Source organism: Bacillus rossius, chromosome 8 (assembly GCF_032445375.1).
Source record: "Bacillus rossius redtenbacheri isolate Brsri chromosome 8, Brsri_v3, whole genome shotgun sequence".
In the NCBI taxonomy this organism is placed as follows: domain Eukaryota; kingdom Metazoa; phylum Arthropoda; class Insecta; order Phasmatodea; family Bacillidae; genus Bacillus; species Bacillus rossius.
The window spans coordinates 21,895,866-21,903,107 of NC_086336.1; the positions used below are offsets into that span (position 1 = coordinate 21,895,866).

At 36.4% G+C, this 7,242-nt stretch overlaps 1 protein-coding gene across 6 annotated transcripts in view; it reads left to right on the plus strand.

Moving 5' to 3' along the window:
* The window catches only part of LOC134535580 (very long chain fatty acid elongase AAEL008004-like), a 349,726-nt gene that overhangs the window by 131,295 nt on the left and 211,189 nt on the right, over positions 1–7,242 (plus strand). The gene's annotated exons all lie outside the window — the stretch shown is intronic.

The following is a 7,242-nucleotide window of genomic DNA, read 5'->3' on the forward strand; positions in this document are numbered from 1 at the left end:
CCCCGAAAAGATGGCGACTGAAAAGCAAACAAACGATGAGCGAGTACGCGGGTAAACCCACTTTGTCGCTTCTGTTACCAATTGTTTATTCTGTGGTATTACCTTAAGAAATTTTCATTGTTGGAAATTTTCGTTTTAAATTTACCGCATTTCTGAGTTTTCAATTGTATTGATAAGTGTTATTTACGGTATTCCTATTGTAAATTACGTTAACCGATTTTGGGTTCGGCCAATGAGAGGCCGTGTTTTAAATGTGAGGCGTCTAGAACGTCTTAATTAATTAAAAAAGGTTGGTTGTATGGAGGCGTCTGATGCCGACGCAAAGGCGCGAGGCCTATTTTAAATTTGAAAGATAGCTAGCTAGATTATGCCATCCGATACTCAGGATGAGCTTAAACGACGTATAAATAAATAATGTGTAAGATTATAAGGGCATATTCTAACGGATATGTTATTAGGCGTGAATAATCTGTAAGTAAAGATCTTGCATTTTGTATCGCCCATAGACATACCCAGCCGTATGTAATTTCGTCGTAAATCACTCCGATTTGACTACAAACTGATTAGTTTTCACGTAAAAGTTGTCAATTATCCTGAACTACGTCATGAATTGTTATTTCCAAGATTTAAATTATTATTTTATTTTGTGATACCCAGATGTGAAACGGGAGTACTAGTTTCGTGTCTCTACCATATAAACTGAGTTAAGCCAAGGCAAATACGCCCCAAATATAAACATTAAAAATAATCATACTAATTAATTGTGCTAAAATTTCAAACATCTTTATTTTATGTAAGAATGCGTCCGTAATAACATTATTTGATTGATTATCTGAACTTACACTAACGAACTTTTGTGAACGATTCATGTGTGCTTCGTATAATCCTGATGTTTAATTTACATAAGCGCATATCCACGATTCATGTTCAGTATCGTTAGGATTGTTTTTCTGTGATTTTTATCTAATTATATTAATATTGATTTTATCTTTACACGTATGTTAGTTGTCCCTGATGAATAACCATTTTATTTTTAATAAAAACCTGGATTCTATCCCTATGTGTTGATAAATGTTACCTAACTACCAGAGTCCAAGAGTGTGTGTTTTATGGTAAATAACATTTATACATGTTTATAAGGGTCACTCTACAAAAGCATAACCGTACCATTGACATATATATATATATATTGAAATATAGTAACAGCCAGTGTATATCTTCATGACAACACACACACAACAAAAGGGTATATTTTATTTATAAATCAACAAGTACTATTACTGGTACTGGCGCCAGCAGTAAGCATACACCAACAAGAGTAGCAGCAAGCAGTAGTAGAGAAAATGGAACCATGCAAAGATCTTGGCCAATATTATCTTACCACGATATCACGAAAAAATTAAATTTGTTCTCATTGCGTCGATACCTACTGCTTTTCGTTTCTCGTAAAGTTAATTAAGTAATATTTTACATTGCATTTAAAGATTACTTTAGTTTTCATTTATGTCACGAAAGAGTGAAAATAACACGGACGGAACACTGAAATGTTTACTTGATAGCACTTGTGATATGCTCAAAATATAAGATATGAGTAGTATGTAAATGTTCCTCCGGGCACAGGGTTCTGGGTGAGGTGCCTGAGGTGACGACCGCCATATTGTATTGTGACGTCACGGCGGCCATCTTGGATGAGTGTGACCTTGACCTTTGACCTTGACCCCGGCAGCCATTTTGGATCCGCCATTTTGTATCCGCCATTTTGGATGACGTCATTTTGTTTTCTCGAACATTCCGGCGTTTTGTTTTCCACCATTTTGAATTATGACATCACCGTTGCAATTATCGTTTCGGCCACCATCTTTAACTTTTTTTATTTATTATCCGATTTAAATGAAATTTTTTTTAAAATTTATAAAAAATTCACTTAATAAATTTTAATAATTTTTTATAAAAAACATACATTTATGACATGGAGCTCGGAGTCCTCGGTTCGAACCCGGTGAGAGCAGAAAAAAAATGGCGAGCGATCCTTTCCTCACAGTGGCTGCAGGCAGACTGGCCCCCCACCACTTTGTTAATAGCATATATATCGTCAGGTAACATGGTGTCACGTCCGCCATCTTGTCTTCGTTTGCAGGAAGCTATAATCATGTATCGTCGGCTAGAGTGCGCTGATGACATGTTAGTTTATTTCTTATATGCTAGAGTGCAGTAATCGTTGATTATTACTGTGACACCCGCCATCTTAAAATGTGGATGCTATCTTGAAAATCCGCAATTTTAATGCTGGAGATGTGGGAAAAAGTTCAAAATTCATTAAATAAATTGGCAATAAATATAGTGATTGATTAGATCGACTAAGTTCCTTGGTTCGAAATCAGTAATAGCAAAAAAAAAAAAACAACACATCCTCCACAGAAGCCACCTACAGACTGATCTACCAAGGTACATATATCGTCAGCTGATATGACGTCATGTCCGCCATCTTGTCCTCATTCGCTGGAGACCACCATCTGGTTTTCGTCCGCTAGAGTGTGCCGATACCATGTTAGTAAATTATCTGGTCACCATACCCTTGTCCTCAACTGCTGGCATTAAACTTTGACATTGACCTTGAACTTTGACCTTGACCTTGAAATTTGACCTTGAAATTGAAATTTGACCTTGACCTTGAAATTTGACCTTGACCTTGAATTTTAACCTTAACCTTGAAATTCGACCTTGACCTTGAAATTTGACTTTGTCCTTGTCGACCATCATGGATCCAACATTTTATGTTCAGTACATGCTACCAGGAGCCAACACCTGCTGGAGTACACCATCTTGTGTGTGTACTCGTTTTATAGAGTACATTTTCCATCTGGATAATTTTATTCAACCCGCTACAGTGTAGTAATCATTTATTACCGAGGTGCCCCCACCATTTTGAAATTTGGGCGCCATCTTGAATTCGTGTAATTATTTATCTAGAAATTCGGGAAAAAAATCCCAAATTCATCAAAAAAAATCACTCATTAATTTGCATATTGAATCGCTGTATTCCTCCCCTCGATGCTATACTTGAACAGTGACAAGTGTAACTAAATATTAAATAAATTTAATATTCTGTTTTTCCATTACCTTTCGCGGAGTTTATAAATCATTCTCTCTTCAAAAATAAAACACAAGTAGACACAATGTACGACAATGTTCGACGAAATAAATACGTTGCTGATAAGCCTAACATGAAAGTCTAGTTTTTTAATAATCTGAATAAACTCTAAACCGTTCATGTACAAAGCCATACATACATATAGACCAAGCGTCTTCGGACCGAGAGACCGGGTCATAATCAATGTCAGACGTATAGACCAGTTATTTCCAAACCTCACGACCTTCCTCATCGTCAGCTAATTATATTAAATTGAACCAACGGACCAGGTTTTTTACGCTTCCAAGAGGACCAAGAATCCAATCAAAAAGGCAGCACCATTAACAAAACGGAAGCACATTTGGAAGCACCATCAAATAATGAAGCACAATTGGAAGCACCATAATCAAAAAGGCAGCACATTTGGAAGCACCATAATCAAAAAGGAAGCACATTTTGGAAGCACCATCTCAACAAAAAGGCAAAAAGGAAACACAAGTTACGAGAACTAAGTCTTAGTTAGAAATCAGAATACAAGAAATAAAAACATTACATTTTTATAATTTAAATAATTTATTTTATTTCTTTACATTATACAAATGCAAGTAAAACAAGCCATTATTGTATGTAGCCTGCTTCCCTCAGGTCTTTGAGTATTAAAGATATTTCTTTGATGCACGAATAGTTTCCTGCACAAAGCGAACCATGTAGACGTCTTAGCCGGTCAACCAATATGTTTGTATCTTTCCATGATGTGTAATCATTCTCTTCTACCACCATCTTACTTGCACGTTTATAATATATATTATGATCTCTGGTGTCTTCCATTTTACCACCAACCTCAGGGTAACATTCATATTTGAGACAGTGATCATCACAAGCTTGATCAGATTTATTTAATATATCACGTCGTTTCCATCGTTTCGGTCTCAGGACACCGCCACATTCTTCGATCTTGTCAGCGTTAGGTGCTTCATCACAGTTTATGTCTTTGTCAACAGCCTCAGAGTCACTGTAACAATCACCGTAGAAGGCATCTGCTTCACCCAGATTACCGTAAGAATTCGATGTTGATGATGTCGAAGTGTCTTTTACTTGAATTCGGCTGGAATATATTCTCACTTTTCACGTTAAGGATTCTTCCATTGTCTTCATTCTTCCGTAAATCATCAACCTCCTTCAATTTAAGTTCTTTGTCGAGATCGGAAGAGCGAGGAAAATTATTGTCGTACTGCAGATCACTCATCCTTAGTCTAGTAGATTCATCGTTGTCCTCTAGCTTGTACGCAGGCTTGGCGTTACAAGTTCTGCCATGTATTTTTAGGCTCTCTCTCCGCGTAAACGACTTGCTACATCGAACACAACTTATCACATTGCGTAGTGGATTTTTAACACAGTCATTCTTCTCGTGTTGTCTTTTATTCTTTCTCAAGATAAACTCTTTGCTGCAAAACTTACACATATGTTCTTTCGATACAGCGTCAGATCCCCAATCGGAATTTCATATTAGTTACTGAGACTAATGCCAGATACCAATTGAGTGTTTTAAATTAGATACATTACTTAAATAGAATTTTTTCATATTTCATCAGCGAGAATTAATATATATCATGCCAAGGTACTTGATGGTTGTAGTTCTGCTTTTCAACAACAGATTTTGCCACATGTTGCTTGCAGGTAAATAATACTTAGTTCTTTTATGCGGGATGCGGGATGCTCACTAACGATCGCAAAAGAAGGATGGCTTCGCTAGACTCCAAGGAGAAGGAAGTCCATCCTTCCTGTTAGTGCATCTAAGATTTCTCAGAGATTATTATTTGACTGAGAAATGATATTTTTTTTTTAATTTCCACCTGATAAAAATATTAGAAGTGTTAATTAAGTAGCAGAAATTCACTAATTAAATGTAACCTTAAATAAATTAACATGACTCATTAAGTAAAAAAATCCTTCATGCAGAGATCAATTGCTAATCTGTCACCAGAAGCACTTGCAGAAAACCATCAAAATATTGTCAAATATAATCAGGAGCACACGGAGAAAACCATCAAAATATTGACAAGAATTTTCAGAAGCACACGGAGAAAACGAGCATAATATTGTCAAGAATAATCAAGAGCACACGGAGAAAACCACCATAATATTTGTAAAGAATAAGCAGAAGCACACGGAGAAAACCACCATAATATTGACAAGAATAATCGGAAGCACACGGAGAAAACCGCCACAAGTTTTCTTTGTTATCATAAAATTACAGAAAAAAAATTAATAAAAAATTAATAAAAAAAATCACAAAAAATTCAAAAACTGATTCTGCTAGCTTGTGAACTTCTCATTGTTGAGCAAAGATAGATTTCTAGTCCAAGCCAGAATCAGTTTTTGGTTTTTTTAGTTGAAAACACAATTTGTGTGTATTTATCATGCTCGGCATTATTTTAAATTTCGTATCCGTGTTTCCTATTGCAACATGAGAGCACTTGAATTTGCACGTTACGGATGCAAGTTCTGAAAGACTCGCTCACATTCTGTCTTCATGTTTGTACTTGGAAAGCGTTCAGACAAGCTGCGGCGGACCCGCCGTGTACCAACACCGCTTCGCTCCAGTTGAGGAGCGACGCGCGCAGTGACGTCATCAACGGATCTGCGCCCCGCGTACGCTGTTTGAAATCACTCTAAATTTTTGAAATATTTTTCAAAGAATAATTCACCTCACGTAAACAAAGAGCTGTACGCAATTGTAGATAACTGAATCTTCGTAGATACTAAGCTGTATTTTGACTTCCGAGTTCTGTTTTTTTCTTTATACACAGGGTAAACACACACGTGGAAGAAGTGAAGAGTGTTTTTTGCAGTTTATTAACACGTTTTTAAATTTTTTGCTAATATACCAAGATTACTATTTTGTGAATTCCTGTTCAAAGAAGATAATCTTAGTACCCGTGAATTTACAAAGATCACGGTATATCTAGGAATAACAGTGTAGCCTCGTTTGACCAACAGTCGAGATACTCTCATCATGGCACCTGGTTAGGAGAAGTCAAAGCAATTCTACCAAGCATCAGCGCTCTCAAAACTCGGCCCCGTGCCCTCGATTTTAGAGCATTCCGTTTTCTTGTCATAGTTTCTGGTAGATGTGCGATGGTATTTAGCTATGAGCAGATGGTTGACTAACCACTCGATTCAAACGGTTTGCTACAAGGGGTTCTTGAGACCTGAAGCCAAACATCTTGCCGTTCGAACTTCTTAGTTCTATGCAAATGCGTCTTTCGGAACAGAACCGGCAGAGCCAAATAGTAGGTGGAGACCTACGGAACCGAACTGTGCCAACTCGGCACGACCCGGTTGTACATTAACTGTTCTAGAAATATAAATATTCTTAACGACGCTGGCACATGTTATCTATGTATCGCTCGCTAAGCACTACAAGTCAAAATATTTTGAACTGGTTTATAAGTCTGCACACTGAAAGTTTTACACATAAAAATTGTTCACCTAGATGATAAAATTTCGAATCCTGGAGTTGTTTATTTATTTTTTTTTGCTTCTGGTATGTTGGTATAAATAACAGTAAATTTACGGACTTTTCTACAAAGCAGTCTCCTGAAATAAACGAAGAGTTATTTGTTATTTCGGATAAATTGGCCTTTGTAGAAGCAACACCGTATTTCGACTTCTGAGATTTTTTTCCCCCGTTATAAACATGGTAGACACACACGTTGAAGATAAAGGTGTTTTTTTGCCGTACTCTTAAACAGTTTATGAATGTCTTTATTGTGTACCAAGATTATTCTTGTGGATTCATTTTGGAAGATAAATTTACGAAAATATCTGAATATATTTATAACCAGCGTTCTTCATAAATATAAATATTTAACAATTTGGTGTTATTCACTACTGACCTTTTTTTGCAAGTTCGAAACTTTCTGAATATTTCTTTCGAACAATGAATTTTTATCGTGATACCATGTCTCCGAAGGTCTCATTAATAAAGAGGGGAATTTGGCTGTTTTGGGAACTACATGATAGACTCCACAGTACTCGACACACGCATACAGATCGTTTTTGTCACTTGTTCATTGGATAATATCTTTTGAAAAGTACCAGAAGTTGGC